The 21,144-nt window shown below is 49.2% G+C and overlaps 1 long non-coding RNA gene across 2 annotated transcripts in view; it reads right to left on the bottom strand.

The window, feature by feature from the left end:
* Positions 1 to 1,990: 1,990 nt before the first annotated feature.
* LOC110349269 (uncharacterized) overlaps positions 1,991 to 21,144 on the bottom strand; it is a 35,953-nt gene continuing 16,799 nt past the window's right edge. The window contains exons 3-4 of one of the 2 annotated variants that reach the window (XR_002395103.2): positions 4,809 to 5,039; positions 1,991 to 2,588 (exon numbers count right to left, since the gene is read on the bottom strand). This is a non-coding gene — a long non-coding RNA (uncharacterized LOC110349269). Of the gene's footprint in view, positions 2,589 to 4,808; positions 5,040 to 15,648; positions 17,191 to 21,144 lie in introns of those variants that run through there. The other variant, XR_015442164.1, reaches the window with a different exon arrangement.

The following is a 21,144-nucleotide window of genomic DNA, read 5'->3' as shown; positions in this document are numbered from 1 at the left end:
GTGCTGCTGGACAACCCAACATTCGAAATCATCCTCCATGGGATGCCAGTGGCATCCCGGGAGGCAGCCATGAGAGGGACGTCGCTCTTGTCTGCAGGTCGAGCCAGGCCAAAGCTGCAAGCCAGGAGAGGCTGGGGCAGCTTCTCCCCCAGGTCTCCTTCACAGATTCCTGGGCCTCTGTCAAAGTGGCCCCAGGCACTAATCCCAGGGAAAAACAGCAAGCAACAGAGCCCTGGCAGGCAAGGGCAGGGCTTGCCTGGGCCCTGTGTTGGGTGGCAGGTGGTGGGGTGGAAGGCCGAGAGCCCAGCTGGGACTGCGATGGGAAGTTGGACAGATGGAGGGGTGATGGTGCCCATCCTGCGCTGGAAGTGGGCGGGACCCGGCCAAGGGCAGCAGAGTGAATCACGGAGCCTTGGAGACTGGGAGAGGGACAGTGAGGTTGGGGAAGAAAGGTTCCAGAAAAGTCAGGCCCTCAGCCCGATGGTGGGGCAGGAGAGCTGGCACTGCGGCTGTGTGAACTGGGACCACCTGGCCTCAGCCGAGCACACCAGTCAGGAACCCTGCGTGTCTCGGGGACTCACTACACATGCAGGTCCCCAGGAAACAGGGACCAGGGACGATGTCTTCGCCGTGCAGACTCCTACCCACAGACGTCCTCCCCCTGGAGCCCAGAGCTGCTACCCACGCATCCTCCCACAGAATGTGGACTGAGCATGTGCCCCGGGAGGGTTCTCTGTGGCCCAGATGTGTCAGTGAAGCACACAGGCCTTGAGGGCTCCCATTTCTCAGGGGACAGGACGTGTCCACGGCACCTTGTACCCACCCCTGCCCGGCAACATGCAGAGTCACGTGCAGGACAGAGCTGAACTCACTGGAGGCTGCCGGTCCACACCCAGGGAGCGAAGAGGCCTGGGCAGGAGTAACTTTAGGAGGAATTTCTCCACTGGGCTGCTCGCACACAGGCCCAGCAGATGCCATCCAAAGATGAGGACGAGACTCAGACCTGTGCACCGACCCCTGCTGCGTGTGAGCAGTGAGCAGAATCAGACACCCGGGCTGCCCGGGCAGCCGTCCCTGGCAGGTAACTTCTGAAAGCACGCACGCACGGTGGATATGCGGGCAGCTTGGAATTAACACCCACGCAAGTGCTTGTCGGGTCACCTGAGCCTCCTGGTGTCCGGTGGGGCCTGGAAGTGGCCATGCCCATTTCCAGAGTGGTGACCATGTGCCCACAAGAAGCAAGCAGGCGGGACAGGGCAACCAGAGCGCTGGCGGTGGCTGCGTGGGATGGACACCAGTGCAGCTGTCACAGACTCGTGCCCTGAAATCATGGATAGAAGAGCCAGGGCGAGCAGGGTAGCGAGGCCACCCCATGTCACCCACACAGGGACACCAGTGCCCTGTGTGCTGCTCCTACATCCTCCATGGTTGTGTGACCCAGAGAACCCAGAAATGAGGTGGTCCCAGCTCTGCGGCATGTCTGAGGCCTGATGTCTCTGCCAGGATGCCCATACTGCTAGCACTTCCTTGGACGTTTTCTCCTTGAGCCTTTCATGTGGGTTCAGTATAACCTACACCAGGAGCCATGGGCAGCGGGAGCGCCAGGGCTGTCACCACCCTCGGAATGGGAATCCTCCCAGAAGCAGCGGTTCCAGTTTCTGCACTGGATAAGAAGGAAGTTTCTGTTGTGCCTGCAGAGCGCCAGCCAGTGGGGAGCAGGTGGACTGAGGACGCAGGTCCCCGGCTGTCCATCTGTCAGCCCTTGAGTGTTAGCTGCCCAAGGAGACATCCAGCCTGAATCATGGCAGAGAAGCAGGCAGCCCTCCATAGGCCTCCAGCGAGCAAAGACAGTTTTAGGAGCCTATCAGGAAATTCTTTGGCCCCAGGCCCAGGGCGACTTCTCATTTCCCAGCCTGTTATTGATTTTGGTATGAAGAAAATAATTTGCTAGTGTTGCTTAAGGTGTCACAGGAAGAAACAATCCCCCACCAAGTTTTGGGTGCTAACAGATCGTGGCTCCAGTTTGCCTTCTGAGGACAAGGGTGCCCCACCCACACAGCCAGTGCTTGCCCTGAAAGGCAGCCCGTCCTGATGAGACATGGCACGCTAATCGAAAACACAAGTAAACTGAAAATTAAATTTAAAAGCTGATAATTTAGTATCTTCCTCGCCAGGAGTGATGGCTTTCATTTGAGCGCGGGATCGGAGCTGTTTGGGGTCAGCGTGGCGCGGCCGACTCCGGGCCTCTCCCAGCGCCGGTGGAGTTGATTAATTTCTTGGAACCGAGCTTTGTCTTCCCCAGCTCAGTGAGCAACTTCATTTCGGCTGATGAGTTCAAACAGGGGTCAGAACAATCCTCATTTCTGACAATCCCACGAAATGGGAATTAATTTTATGAGTTAGTGCCACCGCACGGAGAACGGAGGCAGAAATAGTCAGAGAAGTTAACAGGCAGTGGAAGGGTCGGCACAGACACCCAGCTCCATTCACCGAGAGAGCCTCGCCGCCGGTGCAGTCCTCGGTCAGAGGGTCAGAAACCCAGTGGGGCCAACACAGAGGTGCTATATCCAACTTCTGTTCCTAGGGTTCTACAGGAAAAAAAGTCTGAAAGTGAGAGATAAGGGCCAGGTGGAAGATTAAACTACTGTGAACATAGCATTTAAAAAAGATGTTTAGAAACTCGAGCAAACAAATCACACTAGAAGCTGGTCAGACACTACCGTGACAGCTGCGACCACATCTTCATAGATTCATCCGATCACTTGCTGGGTGCCTGTCAGACACCGGCACTTGGTACCGAGCAAAAGCCAGGAGAACGAGATGTGGGGTGCAGGAGGCCCGTCCTGGGCTGCACCGAGCCCCTGTGAACCCACACAATGGCTGTGGACCTGCAGGACCACAGGACGCCCCGTAATTTGGAGACGGGGCCTCTAGCAGGGTCACTGAGTGACCTGAGGCTGTTAAAATGACTTTATCCAACAGACAGGGGAGTCAGACTCACAGAGGGAAGGCTGCAAGCACACGGGAGAGCCGACCACACCGTGTTACGTCTCCCAGATTGGCTTCTGCCGCCGAGCCCCAGCGTGTGCAGAACAGCACATACCTCTGCACAATGAAGGGGGACCCTGTGCTCCCTCCGCTCCCCCATTCGAGAGACAGTAATAAAACTCCCACCCCCCAGCATGTGGACCGGGTGGACCCTAAGGTGCACTCTGTGGACAGCAGGCTCTCGTGCAGGAAGGCTTGCGGCTCCTGGCCTCCAGGTCCTCGGTCCTGGCCCAAACCCAGGACACTGAAGGGTGGCACTCTTGGTCCAGGCTGTGAGTCAGAGCTCTTCTCATGAGCTCCTTCCTAATCCAGACAACCATCCAGGGCCTCCGAGTCACCCTGCCTCGCTGGTCCCCAGGGCCAAAGGGACCCACCTGAGAGGGAGACAGACTGGACACTGCCCAGGCCACCAGCCTGGGGATGTGTGAGGTGGGCCCGGCCTTAGGCATCCACCACTCATCGCAGGCCACGGCCTGGCTACATGTCCAGGAGGCAGGAGAGGCACAGAGGACCCCGCTGGCCTCGCCCTGGACACAGAACCAGAGGTCCAGCAGGGTGGAGAGAGCTGGCCCCTTCCCGGGCCCTGCGCCACCAGTGGAGAGGAAGGGAGCCGCCCCTCCCTGGCTCTAATCCAGCAGCAGGAAGAGGAGAGAGGCACAGACTTGCCCGGGAGTCAGGCACTGAGCCTTGATTCTCAGCTTGTTCTCAGTGTGGGATCGAGTGTGACCCTTGCGCAGGGCCACCCCCGTTAGACACATGAGCCCACCTAGCCGTCCTGCAGAGCCCACATGGCCAGCATTCCTCCCTGACTGGCTCCGAGGCGTGAAATAATCGGACATCTTAGACGCCAAGTAGTACTCGTGGGCAGTCAGGAAGAGGGCACTTCCACGGGCAGTCAACTCGGCCTGGCTTCCTGACTTCAGGCACATCCCAGCCGCAACGAGGTCAGGCCACCAGGAGACTGGCCGCGCCGGCAGGGCGAGGGCCTGGCCGGGGCTCTGCCTGTGAGGGTCGCGCCATTCCGGCCTAGGACACTGACTGGTGAGACGGAGGCGAAGGTTAGGGTTGGCCTTGTGCCTGAGGACCTCAGCGGGCCTGAAGTCCTAGAGGATTTCAAGCACAAAGCAGAGGATGGGCAACAGTGAACCAACGGGAGAACCACGACTACCCGGTCTGGAGCACCGGGCCACTGGGTCCAGGGAGCCGGACACTTGCTCTAAGCTCACAGTGCTTTCTAGTTCCATTCATTTTCTTGCATTTGAATCTTAAATACTGCATGTTTTCTTTTATATGGGAAACCTAAAGCACACATAAACTATAAGTAAAACAAAGAAGAGATGACAGAGAACTAGGAAGTAAACTGTTGGTGCTGAGGAAGGGGATCAGCGGGAGGGGAGAAGTGGGGAAAATGGGACTGCAATGGTGGAGGTGTGTTAAAGGCGCGGACCACCTTCCCGAAGCAAACTCCAGCACCCTGCATTAGTAACGGGAACTAATTAAAAAATGATTCCAAAGAAAAGAATTAGAAATGCCTGCTCTAGATGACTGGGGTTATTCTCTCTAGAGAACTGGGCCTCCCCACACAGGGATTTGAGACCACTGGTCCAGAGGGCAAGCAGGGACTGCGCTGTCCAGGGCAAGGCGCTGTGCCCACTCTGGAGCACTGAGACTCCTGGCCCTTGGGAATGGGCCCACCTGGTCTGGAGCCCAGGCTTAGCCGCCAGGAACTAAGTTCACAAATCTTGTGTTTGTGCACTCACATGTGTGTGTGCTCTCATCACAGTTTCATCTGGGCAGATGGAGCCACGTGCTAGTCAGTGATGGAGCGAAGCCAGTGGGTGTGGGAAAGGCACGGCACAGCTCAGTCACATCTGGCAATTTCCACGGCCTTGCTGCTTGTGCACGCTGCAGAAGAGAAGTCGGGTGAGACTGTCCACATGTGGATCAAGTAGCAAGATTTGAAAATCACCAAAGCTTCAGGAAGCTGCAACCTGCAAAAGAATTCCACACTGAATGTTTGTAACACGTGGCTGTGTGTCTGCATTAGCTGCAACTGCTTTAGTAGGTATTTCCATTTCGATACCTTCTGATCTGCAGGGTCGGCCCACAGCCGCCCACACCGGGACGAAATAAATACTGAGCACAGTGGCAGGATGTGCGCCTGAGGAGGGCACTCGGCCCCACCCTGCTCTGGCTTGGGACGGGTGTGATGGGAGCCCCTCGCTCTGGGGAGGCCTCCTCCATGCCAGGCTCCTGGGTTCGAGCCTCTCTCCCCACTTTCTGAGGTGGCACTGTCGGGGGAGGGCGCCCTTCCCACCCAGATGTGACAGGCGACAGCGGTTAACTGCATCTGAGGGCAGCCTGAGCTCACCCACAGCACAGCGCCATAGGGGTCCTGTGCTCAGACGGCCTCCCTGGGCCAGAAACGCTGACTTCGGGGCAGAGGAAGGCGATTTCTTCAGAGCACAGCTGCCCTGCCCTCGGAGGAGGTTGGGGAGTTGGGGATGATAAAATACAAGGCTCTAAGCTTCTCCAGACGAAAAAGAAAGAAGTGGTGCCACGCCTGCCTGGCAAGCACAAGGTCCTGAGTTCGATCCTTGTTACAGGGGGAAAAAAGGGTGACATGACCACACGTTAATGTTTAGGATAAATTGAGGAATTAGTCTGAATCATGTGCTCAAGCCCAAGACACACTCAGCAGGTGTGAAGGAAATCGTACAGAGGAAGCAGGAACTGTGATAAGAATGGAGCTGATTGTCCTGGTGTTTCTCAGTAGGCAGTTCACCACCCTCAGCCTCCACTGATGAGAAGCAGCCCATGGTGGCTGGGCAGGGACACAAAGACCTCACAGCCCAGTGGGGCTGAGGAGCGAGGGGCGGAGGAGAGGCCCCGGGTCGGTCCCTGGTGTGCCACTGAAGGAGAGAGAATACCAGGCCAGACATGAGGGAGGACCCGGTGCTCAGGAGTTCCTGGTACAGCCTTCACAGAAGGGGAAACTGAGCCACAGTGAGTCAGAGCTTCAAGGCCTGGGGTGGCCCCACACCCTGGAGCTCATGCCCTTCACCACCTAACCATCATCTTCTTCCCCAAATGGCACTCGGTACCCTTAGCTGAAATAATCACAGGTATGCTTTGATTACCCCTCTTGCTGCTCCTGGTTCCAAGTCTGCTCTGAGCCCTGTCCAGTGTTTGTTTTCTCTAACATTCCTGCAGTGAGGCCAAGGATAGTTCAGGACACACACACCGTGTCCCAGGTTGGTGCAGAGCTACACAGATGCCACCCATGGGGATTAGATGCCCAGTCATCTGCCCACAGGGCCCAGCCTGCAGCTCATCTTCCCCTAGAGGGAAGGGACAGCTTCGTCCAGTGGAGTCCTGGGAGCACAGCTGCAGCTGCACAAGTGCACAGATGCCCTGGCCCTTTCATGTGTCACTCAGAGGGAAATCAGGGCTGCTCCTATGTGTGACTCTGCACTCCTCCTCACCAGCCCGGGGGAGCTCTGTGGGGACCCAGGGAGCAAGATCAGCTCCCTTCCTTCTGTGTGCTCAGAAATACAGAAGTTTCAATGTCTGGAAACAGCTTCCCTAATTAGCGGCTGTCACTGGTCATCTCCATCCTGCCGTGTTGTTAGTTAGGAACCTGCTCCCGTGCTCTCTCTCCAGGTCTCTGCCCTTGAATGGGTGGAGGACACACATGTGAGGTTGGCTCTTCCTTCTCCACAGCCACATCCCACTCTCCAGGTCTCTGCTATCTTCCACTCCACCCTCGGGACCCAGGGCCACCAGCCTCAAGGCACCCCCAGCCCAGGCCTGAGAGGGAACTGCTGCAGCCTTGCCCAGGGATTTCCATGCTCTTCAGACAGGAAATGTGCAGAAAGCAGGACCCCAGGGCTTGTATCTCCTCTACTCCAGGGTCCAGAGGAAGCAGGGAGGTATGGCTATGTGAGGGGGGTCCCGTGTCCCTAACACAGCCGAGGACACTGTGCATGGAAGGCCGGGGTGCACCCTGGCTCCAGCTGTAAACTTGATCACCGGTCTGTCTCCGGGGACCTCAAGAGCCTCTACCCAGGGCTGCTGGACCTCATCCCCTGAGGCCTTGGAAGGGCTGAGAGTGGCCTCCAGGAGTCCAAGAGCAGGGATGGCCATGCCCACCTGTGTCCAGGGGAAGTTCAGTGGGCAGAGCCACTGGGTTGGGGGTGTCCTTCCAGCTGGGGGAAGCAGCAGGATCAAGAAGGGCCAGCCACGGGCTCAGCTGGGAGACTCTCACCTGCGCTGAAGGCTCCAGGTTGGGTTTCAGATGGTTGATGTCACAGCTGGACGTGAGTGCTGCCAGATAAGCATTGGGCCCACCGACTGCCCTGCCCCGTCAGTGTGAATCCTGAACTGTTTTTCCAGTGCATGCAGCCAAAGGGGGACGACAGGAGGGGCCTCACCCTTCTGCACTCAAGACAGCACGGGTAGCCCTGAGACTCCAGCAAGTGGGAACAGGTGGCCCAGCCCGGGACAACTGCGCAGGCAGCACAGTGGTCACCAGCACCAGCACCCCACACCTCAGCCAGCTGCTCCACCTCTTGTTGCCTCAGTTTCCTCATCTGTAAGGCAGGACACTGACGGCCTCTGGGAGGATCGTGAGGGTGACACAACATGCTGGAGACGCGCTCAGTGGGCCACAGGGACACAGGGAGGTTAGGAAGCCCCGGCTCCTGGTGTCACCATTTGCAGGCTTTGCTAGGCAGCACACCGTGTGTCTGGATTTTCCAGTTTCCCCCGAGGCAGGACCAGCAGCACCCCTGGTATGGCTCACGGCCTTCTCTGTCTCTGGACCGAGCTGGGGCTCTAGGGGATCAATGGGTCTCCTGGCTCACCTGTGCTTCCAGACACCAGGATGGGGAGAGTCTGATCCCCGGACCTTCCACAGGGGTCTGATGTCCATGGCTGACCCAGCTGTCCTGCAGGAAACTCTTCCGGTTCACAGGCCACTTAGTGCTCAGGTGGGGTAGCCATGGTCTGCATGTCTGTGACCCCAGAATTTGTAGGTTGAATCCTAAGTCCCAAAGCAATGGTATCAAAAGGAGGGGCCGATGTGGGAGACTCACATAAAGGTGGTGCCCTTAGTGACACTGGGGCCCCACAAAGGAGCTGCAGAGTTTTGCCCTTCCTAACACGTGAAGACAGAGCAAACGGGTGCCTTCTGACAATCAGGAAAGGGCCATCAGTAGACACTAAATCCACCAGCGCCGTGACCCTGGACTTCCAGCCTCTAGGTCTGTGAGAAGGAAGTCTACATTTGCAACCCAGTCATGGTATTCGTTAGACCAGCCTGAACGGACTAAGTCAGGCCCCAAATTCTTGTAGCTATTAGGGGCTGGAGACCTGGGGTGCCTCACCCTGCACCACTGTGTGCCAGGCAGGACCCAGCCTCACCCAGGAAACCTCAGGTCCTTGCAAGGAAAAGGTCACCTGAGGAACCTGAGCTTCCTGGGGAGCACTTGGGGTCCTATTTCATCACTGGGGCAAAATAGCCGACAATTTGGAGGAGAGGTTAATTTTGGTTATGGTCTCAGTCTGTGGTTGGTGGGCCAAAGGCGAAAATGGCATGGCAGAGGCCATGAGGGGAGAAAAACTGCTCATGTCATGGTGGGAAAGAGAAGGAAGTAGGTGGACAGGGGACAGACCTCGCAGGCCACACCTCCCATGGCTGCCCACACCGCTTAACAGCACGTCCAGCTGTGCTTGGATCATGCAGTGGCCCCAGAATCTATTTCTTCCCACATGCATGAGAATTTGGGGGTACATCTGATCCAAATCATAGCATTCTGCTTCTGTCCCCCAAAAAACTCGAGTTCATTTCTATGCAAAATCCATTTACCCCATCTCAAAGTCATCAAAGTTTCAACAGTTTTAGTATTGTTGAAAATTACAAGTCCAAAATCTCTTCCGTGCTTCATTTTCTTAGCTGTGAGCATCTGTAAACGTTGAAAAGAAAGTCAAATATTTCCCATACACAACCACACAGGGTGAATATTCCCAATCCAAAGGTGAAAAATTGGGAATAGAAAGACATCAGACCAAAGCAAGACCAAAATCCAGCAAGGCAAATATTATATCTTGTAGTTCCGTGTCCAGCACCTGGGGAGGCTGAGGGTAGATGTGAGCTCCAAAAGGCTTGGGCAGCCCCACGCTATGGCACTGCAGGCCTTTGTCTTGGGCTGACTCTTTCCACTGCGTGCAGCTTTCCTAAGCAGATGCTCCACATTCTGGATCTCCAACTTCCTGGGGTCTCCACCGCACATTTGGCTTCACTCTCACAGCTTCACACACTGCCCTCTCAGGGATACACTGCCTGGCCTCTCAGGTCTTCCACTGAAATTAGAGTAGAAGCCTCTCTGACCCCATAACCCTTGTATTCTACATGTCTGTAAAATCAGCACCATGTGGATAATGTCAAGGTCTGCCACCAGCTCAAGCAGCAGCCAGGTGCCCCTGGAACATAGCTGAAGTGGGCTTCTGAACACCTGAATGGCTAAACTCAGGAAGTATTTTTCTCTGTGGTTCTGAATGAGCAGCATGCCCGGAGGCTCTCTCTGTAAATGAAAGCTTTACATCTTTGCATCTTTGAGTGTGTGAAGGTTAGGTCTTGCTGATTCTTGAGATGCTTTCAAACGATTTTTCCTAGTGTCCTGATGCAAAGTACTTAGTTTCTTTTTAATGCTAATCTTTCAGCAACCATGTTTTCTTTTGCCTCATCATGGTAGGTGCTTGCTTTCTGGTAAAACTGCAAACTTTAAAATTATTTAGCCCTTCTATTTGTTCCTGATTCCCATCATAAATCCGGTTGAAGGCAGCCAGAAGTGCCCATGCCATAGCCTGAAAGTTGAAATTTCCTTCCCCAGATTAATTAGTCAGCTGATCTTAATCTCAGTCTCCTACAAAGTTTCAGGACATGGAGAAAATGTAGACAAATTTTCTGCCAAAGCATAACACATAGTCTTGAGTCCAGCTGTCAATGAAGAAGTCCTTGCTCCCAGCTAAAGATCTCCTGAGCCTGGCCTTTACTGCCTATATTTCTGTCATCATTCTGATCTTCTGAACTCTGAATCTCTCATCAAGCTTGGTTTATAGCATTGTAGGGCCTTTCTAGCTGGCATCTCTAAACCTTTCCAAATTGCTTTGGTGAATAGTTCCAAAGACTTCTGAGCTATATGATCAGGTACAGTCACAGTAGTGACCCTGTCCCTTGTACTGAAATCTGTCTTGTCATTTTCCTGTCACTGGGACAAAATACAGGACACACACAATTTAAAGGAGAAGAGGTTTATTTTGATCATGGTCTCAGTCCATGCTTGGATGGTTCCAAGGCAGAAATAACATAGCAAAGGGGTATGAGAGATGAAAAGCTGCTCGTGTCATGGCAGCCAGGAAGCAGAGAGAGAGAGAAACGACCCGAGAGGGAGATACGGCCTTCGGGGTCATACTTTCCAGTGACCAGCTTCTAAGCAGGCTCCAGCTTCCAACAGGAAGTCAGCTATGATACTCCTGTGATTCAATCACTTTCTCACATCCATGAGAGTTTGGGGGGACATTCTAGATTCAGACCATAGCAGGCTCCTTTCTGCCTGTGGGCCCATCAGCCATCAGACCTTCCCTCCAGGATGGTTGGTAGTTTCCCCAAAGTGAGCCCACACCCAGTTCTATACTCCAAGGCTTGAGCAAGGCGCCCACAGCCAGGTGACTCACCTTACAGTCAGAGACACAGACACTCTCGCGGACTCTTAACAGGGGTGGCCGTGACGGAGAGAAAGAGAATGTGAGAGGGCAACTGGACAAGCTCAAATACCACAGAAGAGAAGCTGGATGTCAGGGCTAGGAAGGGCAAGGAGACTGACCCCAAGGCCTTGGTGGTGGTGTTGGGAGAGGACCCAAGGGGCACCTGCAAAGCTTGACTAGGAGAGGGTCAGGTGAGGCCTGTACAGCTACATTTGAAAAGGTGGTTCACAAGCAAAACTGGGCAGGTAGTGATGTAGCTCCAGGGTAGAGCACTTGGCCTAGCATGTGCAACGCCCTGGGTTCAGTCCCCAGTACCACAAAAAATAAATGAACAGATAAAGCAAAATTGGTTGGCTTTCAAACAGAGTCTACCATGCCAGAAAGATGACGTCTCTAGGGAAACCACTGGCGAGATGACAATGGATGTGTGCCTGCGTGCATGGAAAGCAATGTTCCTTTAAACCTCTCTGCCCCTGTACCTCTCGTCAGAAAGCAGGGACCCATTTAAGGAGCCAGGAAAGCCCAGGGTAGATTAGACGTGTCCAGTGGCAGACTCGGTGCCACATTATGAACACACAGCTTCACAGCTTCTAGGGGATCAGGCTGGGCATGGGGAGACACCGAGGCTGGGGTCAGGGCAGCCCTGAAGTAAGAGTGAGAGCTAACTACAGGTGCAGGATGCCAAGACAAGCTCTCCATCGGAGAGGAGGCCATGAGGGGGCCAGGCTGGAGGGGGGAGGACTCACTGGACCCACAGCAGGGCCAGGGCGCTGGCAGGAGGAAGAGGACAGGGCACTCCCTCCACTGTCCGGGAAACAGGCAGAACCTCCAGAAAAGCGTCTTCATGAAGTTTCCAGAAAGCTGAGCGCTGTCAAAGACCAAGTCTTTATGGTTTTTGGAGCTAGTGAATGTGTTCTTTCTTTCTGAAAAACTGCCCTCTGTAAATGTTTCAATGATGTCTTTGCTTGGTGAAATAAAGCACTGCCAACAGCATCCAGACACAGACCACTCTGCATCCCGTCATGTACCTGAAAGCCAAGGACTGCTCCTTGCCAAGCCGGGTACTGCAAAACACACACAGCAAAACAAGAAGGTCCAGGGTGCCGCTCAGTGCCCGTGCAGGCTGTTGGGCCTGGTGCCTTGAGAAGAGCTTGCTGGTGGGGAGCAGAGAGGCGAAGGGTAAGAACTGAGGAAGAGCTTCTCTCCTTCTCCCACGTCAGCAGGGAGGAGAAAGACCCACCTTCCATGCTGCATAATCAGGAGCAAAAGAAATGAAATGCCGCTCTCTCCCTGGCCCCACTGCAGCCTCCCCCAGTGACTACTTCTGTGCGGCCCCAGGCCATTCCTGTCAGTGGGTGACAGTCAAATTATTCTAGCCCAGGGCACATTTTATTTACGTAATTGTTCTTTGGGCAAATTCCTCCACTTTTTTGCAGAAACCCTGGCTTTTTATTGACATCATTCTCAAACTCCCACTTTCCCCTCCATGGTTCGTATCCCTGAAAAATAATTATCAGCTTTGATATAGAAGAAATCATTGCCCACTGATGTAGATAATGAAATAATATAAACTGCAGCAAGATGTTCTATGATTCTTAATACTTCCTGCTGTCTCTAACATCATTTAATGATTTTTTGATTCTCATTGTAAAGTTAAAAACATACTTCAGATTTGAAACACAGCAGAGACATCCATGATCAGAAGGAAAGAAGGCATTTTATCTTATTTTCTGTATGGCAGTGAGGCAGATTTTAAAGGAGAAAAACCTTCAAAGGCAGTCTGCAATCATTGCTTGTTCTAATGAAAATGGGGCAGCTTGTTCAGAATGCACATTCTGTTTGCCAAATTGGTCTATCACCTTCTATTCCATGAAGCCGATCTGATTGTCTTTGCAGAAACCCATTTATCAATTCATCTTTCTATTACCATTTTCTGTCATCCGGATATAGGTAAATAATAATTGGGAATGAGTTATTGGGAAGGGAATAAAGGAACTATTAAATACCCAGGTGTAATGAGATATTGTGTGTCTGCTGGATAGGGCGACTTAAATTTTTAACATGCTTTCTTCTAATGGTAAAAATAATGGAGGTCTACTGTAAAATCTCACACAATCCTGCAATGTATAGAAAGAAAGCCAAAGATATCTGTTAGGCTGTCAGACAGAGAAAACTTCACCCTCTTAGGTTCAGTGACTAGGGGGCTATGAATTTAACCCACTGAACACAGGTTAACAGAAGAAAATCAAAACAATTTTTAAAATATTTTGCATCCAAAAGAGTTCACAGAACATGAACCTCAGAGAAGCAATTAGACGCCAAGGCTTGTCTGTGATTCTAACAGGAGCTTCAAGGGATGACCGAGAGTAGCGCCTCAGAAAGAGGTGAGGGAAACCTGGTCGTTCCAGTGGGGTTCGTCTACGCAAACGCATCTCCACATGGGGGCCTTCTCCCCAGCGTGGCCGTGGCCTGGAAGGGAGGGTACCTTCACAGAGGGATTCCTTCCCAGCTCTAGGCAGAAAAGGTCCAGCAGAGAACTCTTCCTGTATCTACAGATCCTTGATAGTCATCAATTCAAAATAATCCTCCAGCCAGAGTGGCTTATTTGGAGGCTTCACGTCCTGAGCCCTGTTGTTCCCTAGTCCAGCAGACAACTACTTCCACAGTCTGTGCCTACAGGAAAAGCAACAAGCAGCATTTCTGTGGAGAACGCTTCCCAGTGTTCCAAGAAGATGGCTGTTGTTGCTTATGTTTGTATCTAGGTGCTCCCAAGGCAGCATGTGCTCACAGGTGGGGCTCTGAGCAGACTGGCTCACGAAGGTGTGGTACTGGATGCATCCACTAATGAGTTTACAGCTAAACGCGGTTTGGGAGGGGAAGCCTGTGGGGGGAGGAGGGTCATTGGGAGCATGGCCTGGAAGGGTCTGTCTCCCTCCCTCCTCCCTTGGGTTCGCTCTGCCTTGGGCCACCATGCCATGAGCTTTCTCCTCTGCCACACCTGTCATGTGCCCTGCCTTGGAGTCAGCTAACCATGGACTGAAACCTCTATAAAATGTAAGCCAAACAACCTCTCCTCCTCTAACTTTGTCCCAGCCATGAGAAAGTAACTAAGACAATGCCCATTCTTATTCTTTGTCAACTGTGTAAGTTAATTGTTACTGTGTAACAAAGGACTACAAGAAAGGTAGTGGCTAAGAGCAGACAGACAATAATAACAAGATGTCATTTCTCTTTGGGGAATCTGGGCAGGCCTTCTTTCTGCTGGCTTGGCTGGTCTCTCTGGCCAGCGGGCCACGAAGGGTGCTCTAGGTATGACTGAACTTGTCCATATGGCTGGTCCAGACAGCCAAGGCTGCAGTGCCCTGCTCTGTTTCACAGAATTCCTCCTCCAACAAACTGTCCTACACTTACTAGGTAGAGGTCCTAGAAACTGCAAGAGAGCTTGAAGCTTTCCTTCAGTTGCTACTGGTCAAAGCGAGAGCTCACCAGGGTCACTGGGGGAGGGTACATCTGAGCTCATGCGTTCAGAGAGCAGAAACCACTGGTAGTCTCAGCACAACAATGTGCAAGGACACCGCTTGCCTCTCTTGCATCAAGGTCCTGGTTTAGTCCCCAAGGCCACAAACAAACAATAATAAACACAATCTACTTTGACCCCCATTTGCATTTTGCTCTGCTCAAAATGAACAGACAGCTTCCGGGTCACGTCTCTCGGTGAGGTCATCTTTCCTTTGCAGGCTCCCAGCTGAGGACTCTGGCACCTACTGCACAGCCTCACCCCTGCCCCATGTCCTGCCACAGCAGTGTCTTCCTGATCCATGCCCTGCGCACAGACCCTCACTTGGCAGGCTCCAGCTTCAGGGGCCACCTCTTGAGCCCACATCCTCACGTCGATGCGAGCTACACCTGCATTTATTCTGCACGTGTCTTCTGTCCTTGCTTCCTGGATACCATCCATTCAGTGACATCACTTCTATCGGCCCCTCCCGGTCCCCTCAACTTCCTGTACTCTCCTCCCTCCCCAAGCAAGGAGCCTCTGCAGTCCCCTTTGCAGCCTTGCTCCCTGGCCCCTCCTCTTGACAAGGAGGCACATTCATTCCGGGCCCCTTCCGGCCTGTGCACTCTCTCCTCCCTCTGTTGGCACTGAAAGCCCCACTGCTGGCTCTGGGCCCTGGGTGGTCTCTTCCAGGCTCTCTACCCCGCTACAACTTCGTGGCACCACCCCCTGGTTTCCCGGTGTGCCTCTGCTGGGGTGTGCGTGCAGGCGCTGTTCTCTACCCCATCACCTCAACCTACAAAGCCACTCAGGTGTTTCATCTTAAAAGCAGTGATAACAAAACCAAATATGTTTTCTTCAGCCTCAATGCTCTTAGAGCTAATTTCTTAGAGCTCAGATAGTGTCCTCTCGTTTCCATTTTCTCATCTCTTTTTCTTTCTTTTTCTGTTAGTAAAAGTTTGCTGCACATGATGTCTACACTCAGCTGAGGGACTAGGTGCATTTCCTTAACATATCCCTTCCCCTCCCCACACTTCTCCTTTTGTCTCTGGGTCCCCTTCCCCAATTTCCTTAAGTTCACTTCTGTGGCATATAACAACTGCACTCACGGGGAGGAGTTGGTACACGTACATGACACATCTTAAATCTTTTTACGTGGTCCCCCGGCCATCTGAGCTCTTGGTTGCTTTCTGATAGGCATGAGATCTAGTTCCCTGTTTTCTTTTTATCAATCTTTTATTTTATCAATCTTTTATTCTTTTTTATTTTTTAATCAGTCTTTTATTTCATCCTTTGGATTAGTCAAATAAGAGAAACCATACAGTATTTAAGCTTGTGTGTCTGATTTATTTCACTCAACATTATATTTTCAAGGTGCATTCATTTTCCTACAAATGTCTCATATTTATCATTCTTAATACCTAAGTAGTATTCCATTATGTAAAGATATCACATTTTCTTTATCCATTCATCTATTAATGAACATATAGGCTGCTTCCAAAAATTAGCTATTATGAATTATGTTGCTATGAATATTGGTATTCATGTATCACTCTAATATGGTATCTTTAGCTCTTTTAGGAAGATACCCAGAAGGGGAATAGGTTAAGCAGAATTTCTGCTTTTAGTTTTTTGAGAAATCTCCGTACTGATTCCTTGCACTACTTTACATTTCCATCAACAATGGAGAAGCTTCCTTTTTCACTGGAGACTGGCCAGCATTTGTTATCACTTGATTTCTTGATGACTGCCATTCTTTCTGAGGTGTGATGAAATAGTGTCCTTTTAATTTGCATTTCTCTAGTAGCCAGTCAAATTGAACATTTTTTCATGTATTTACTGGCCATTTATATTGCTTCTTCTGAGAAGTGTCTATTCATTTCAGGTGCCCATTTTTTGCTTAGGACTTTTATTTGGGGCATCTAATTCTTTTTAATTATTTACATGTTCTAGATTGTAGTCCTCTGTCTGAGGTTTGGCTGATAAAAATTTTTCATTCTGTTGTTTCCTTTGCTGAGAGAAGATTTTTAATTTGATATAATACCATTTGTTGATTCTTGCTGTTATTTCTTACACAGTTGGAGTTCTGTTCAGAAAGTCCATGCCTGTGCCCATAACTTCAAAAGTTTTACCTATTTTATCTTCCAGCAGATTAAGTGTCTCTGTTTTAACATTTAGATCTTTAATCCGTTTTGATGTAAGCTTGGTACATTATGAGACACATGGGTACAGCTTCCATCTTCAGCATATGGATATCTGTTTTTTCCAGCACCACTTGCTACAGAGGCTGTCTTTCCTCTAGCAAATGCGTTTGGCCCCTATGTCAACGATCAAACAGCTGAATGTGCGTGGGGTTGTTTCTGCATCCGCTGCTCTGTTCACTGGTCCACATGTCTGTTTTGCGCCAACACCACGCTCTTTGTATCACTGTAGCCTTGCAATAGGACGTGACGTCGGGCATCGTGATGCCTCCAGCTTTGCTCTTGTTGCTCACATTGCTTTTGCTGCTCTGAGTCTCTTCTGCTTCCATCAGAGGACTGTCTTCTCTAGTTCTGCGAGGGATGGAGCAGGTATTTGGGGACTGCATCAAATCTCTGTATCAATTTTGGCAGTATGATTATTTTGACAATATTGATTCTGCCTCTCCAGATACAAGGACTATCTTTCAACTTTCTAATGTCCTCTTGAATCTCCTTTTTCAGAGTACTGCAGTTTTGGTTGCTGAGGTCTTCCACTTCTTGGTTAGGTTAACACATTCATGATGGGGCTGTGACTCCTATGTCTCACTGCTGGGTGGCTCTGATTTGAATTCGATTGTCCCACTGGCTTGAGTCACCAGTGCTACATGCACAAGTATCAAACAATGGCTGCCACCATGGCTGCAAAAAAAGCCAAATGCATTATGTTTTGTACACTCTGCACAAATAAGCTCCTTTTATGTATAAAATGTTTTAATGAATTTTTAAATGAACTTAATAAATTTTTTTATTATAATTTTTAATTAATATGAAGTGTTTATATTTGGGCAGTAGTTATTCAGATTGCAGTAGCTAACTAAATGCAGTCCATTTATAGACTTTTTATTAGCAGTAAAAAGACCAATAATAGTGACCAGATCCTTTTGTGCCACCAGTGGTAAAAGCCCCTGGATGCGACAGGTGTACATGTACCACTGGTACATGGCTCCTTATGGGAGAGTTAGGTATGTACCACCAGCAGGTCAAGCCAAGAGTAATGTGTTAATTCTTAGGTATTTAATTTTTCTTCATGTATTGTGATTGATATTTTTCCCTAACTTTTTGTTAGCGAGTTCATTATTGGTGTACAAAAGCTATTGATTTTCTGAGTGCTGATCTTGTATTGTTATTAATTCTAGGGGCCTTTTGGTGGAAATTTTTGGATTTCTTTTTCTGAGACAGGGTCTCACTATGTGGTTCAGGCTGGCCTTGAACTCACTGTGTAGCCCAGGTTGGCCTCAAACTTTCAGGGATCCTCCTGCCTCAGCCTCTGAAATGCTGGGATCACAGGCGTGCACCACCACACTTGGCATGGATTTTCTATGTAGAGGAGTGTCTCATCTTCAAATAATGATAATTTGATTTCTTCCTATTGACATGAGCAGGACAGAAGCCGTCTTATGCTTCTGTCTGGTCCTAAATTTGCTTCCTGAGCCTAAACAGCTTGTGACAACCAGACGAACAATAATAGTGACTAGTGTGGTAACCTAGTCATGTGTGTGCCATGTGATGACCTGTGTGGTAACCATGTAGTGTGATAACCATGCTCCTGCGTGCCAAAACTTATCTAGTGAATCCTTTCAAGGAACTTACAAGAAAGTTTTCCAAAGAATACATTTTTACCATAAAGAAAACTGTATTTTTACCACCATAGAATTTATACAGCACTGTAAGATTAGCACGTGCTTGTGTCAGACTCCATGGCATAAAACACAAAGCCTCCGGCTGCTCTTCTGCTGGTTCTGGCTACACACTCTGGGCTCTGCCCGGGTACACACAGCTGTCTGTGCCTATCACTGTCGGTCCCAGTGCCCCGCCGGCTCCCTGGCTGTCCCTGTCTCCGGACTGCCATGAGACCCAGTGCCCAGTCTCCAGACCTGGATCACTGCAAGTCCCAGTGCTGCCCACCATCTGCCTCCCCCACGTGTTGGCTGTGTGGAAAGTTCTGCGCTGTTGGCGCCGCCTCCAGCCTCCAGCTTATGCTGTGGGTGAGCTTCCTTCTGTCTTGCCATGAATGTAGTAAATGTTCAATAAACTCTTGCACTGGGGAGACTGCTCGACTCTTCAGATCTTTGTTTGGCAGATGCCTCTCAGCCCCAGGGTGGCCTAACTCAGAGGGCCTTTTGGCCTCCAGAGTGGCCTACATGTCCGCTTGAGACTCTTATTCATATTCCTTTTACTTCTTTCTCTCGCCTGATTGTTTTGGCTAATGTCTCAAGCACTGTGTTGAACAAGAATAGTGATGGTGACCATCTTGGTCTTATTCCTGACACTAGAGGGAAAATTTTCAGTTCATCCCAATGTATTATGATGTTGGCCACTGGTGTGTCATAGATGGCTTTTATCAGAGTGAGATAAGGCCCTTCTATACCTATTTTCTTCAGAGGTTTTCATCATGAATGGTTGGATTTTGTTAAATGCTTTTTCTGCATCAATTGATATGATCGTATGGGCGTTGTCCCAGTTTCTGTTTATGTGATGTATTACCTTTATTGATTTGCATATGTTGAAGCATTCTTGCAACCCCATGATGAAACCTACTTGATCAGGGTGTAGATCTCTTTGGATGATTTATTGCACTCTATTTGCCAATATCATATTGAGGATTTTTGCATCCATGTTCAATGAGGAGATTGGCCTGTAGTTTTTATTTTTAATTGGGTCATTGTTTGGCTTGGAGATCACAGTGATGCTAGCTTCCAGGAAAGAGTCTGGAAACATGCCACTTTCAATTTTATTGAAGAATTTGAGAATCAATAGAGTTATAACCTACTTAAAGGTTTTGCAGAATTCAGCAGTGAATTCCATCAGGTCCTGGGCTTTTTTTAGTTGACAAGTGTTTCTTTTTGTTTTTAATTACTGTCTCAATTTTATTGCTTATTATTGAATTGCTCAGAATTTTTATGTCTTCAATTCATATAACAAGTTTTCATTTCTTCATAACGTTCTAATTTGTTGGAGTACAATTTTCCCCAGTAGTTGCTAACTTCTGAAGTTTAATGGTGTCCTTTGCAGTGTTGCCTTTTTCATTTATAATCGCACTGATCTGAACCCTTGATCTTTCTCTCTTTCATTAAGTTTGGATAAGCATTACCTATTTACTTTTTCAAAGAACAAGCTCTTCAATGCATTGAGTCTTTGGGTGTTTTTAGTCTCAATTTCTTTAATATCCACCCTGATCCATATGATTTCCCTCCTTAAACCAGGTTTGGATTTAATTTTTTTTTTAGTATATTGAGGTTCATCATTAGACCGAGTTGCTCTGTTTTTCTAATGTGAGTACTGCCTGCAATAAGCTTCCCTCTAAAGACTGCTTTCATTATGTCCCATAGATGCTGGAGTGTTGTACTGGCACTGTCATTTGATTCCAGAAGTTGTTCAATTGCTTTCTTGATTTCTTCTGTGACCCACTGGGTGTTCAGGAGTGTGCTATTAAGTTTCCAGGTTTTTAAAATTTTTCCATGGCTTCTTTGTGATTGATTTCTCATTTCAATGTACAATGGTTTGATAGTAAACATGGTGTGATTTCAATTCTTTTGTATTTATTTAAGCAGGCTTTGTGGACTAGTTTGTGGTTTATTTTGGAGAAAGGTCCATGTGCTGCTGAGAAGAATATATATTCACTTGTAGTGGGGGTAGAACATTCTGTAGATATTTATTAAATTCATTTGTTCAAAGGTACAGGTCACCTCTGATATCTCTTTGTTGATTTTTTAGTTGATCTATCTCTTGTGTAAGTAGGCTATTAACATCACCCACTGTAATTGTCTTGGTATTTATTTGATCTTTCATGTCCAGCAGTATTTGTTTTATGATGGATTGTTTTAGGTGTTCCCCATTTGGTGCATATGTATTTACAAGTGTTACCTCTTCCTGTTGGATTGTTCACTTAGGTAGTACTATGTAGTGACCTTCTTAGCCTCTTCTGATCAGTTTAACTTGACATTTACTTTGAGAGTAAAATTTCTATCCCTATTTGCTTTCAGGGACCCGGTACATGAAATACTGTTTTTCATCCTTTTGTTTTTAATCTGTTAATATTTTTTGATTAGATGAGTTTCTTGAATGAAACAGATTTTCAGATTCTCTTTTTTGACCCCATCTACTAATCTGTATCTTTAAATGGGGAGTTGAGGCCATTAACATTGATAGATATTACTGAAAGATATTGATTTATTCTTGTCATTGAATTTTCTGTAGATGACTTATTTTATCTATTTCCCTTGCTTAATGTATTCATTCCAGCTGAATTTTTGGCTTTGTTGGCTTTGTTGACTGTGTCTAGGATATTCTTGAGTATTTTTTGTAGGGCTGATTGGGCTTTCATGTATCATTTAAGTTTTTCTTTTTCATGGTGTGTCCTTATTTCTCCATTTATTTTAAAGAAAGTTTTGCAGGGTACATTAATCCGAGTTGGAAGTTATTTGCTTTGGAGGCTTAAAACACTTCACCCTAGGCTATTCTAATCTTTAATGTTCATGTTGATAAGTCTGCTCCTCACGACAGGTTTACCTTTATACGTGACTTCTTGCTTTTCTCTCGCAGCTTTTAAGATTTGTCTTCTTGTTGGGCCTGTGGTATTTTGAACAAGATGTG

Source organism: Heterocephalus glaber, unplaced genomic scaffold (genome assembly GCF_053883595.1).
Source record: "Heterocephalus glaber isolate CG9 unplaced genomic scaffold, H.glaber_assembly_v1.0 deba00001537, whole genome shotgun sequence".
NCBI classification, from domain to species: Eukaryota; Metazoa; Chordata; class Mammalia; order Rodentia; family Bathyergidae; genus Heterocephalus; species Heterocephalus glaber.
This window is presented reverse-complemented; position numbering and strand designations above follow the sequence as displayed.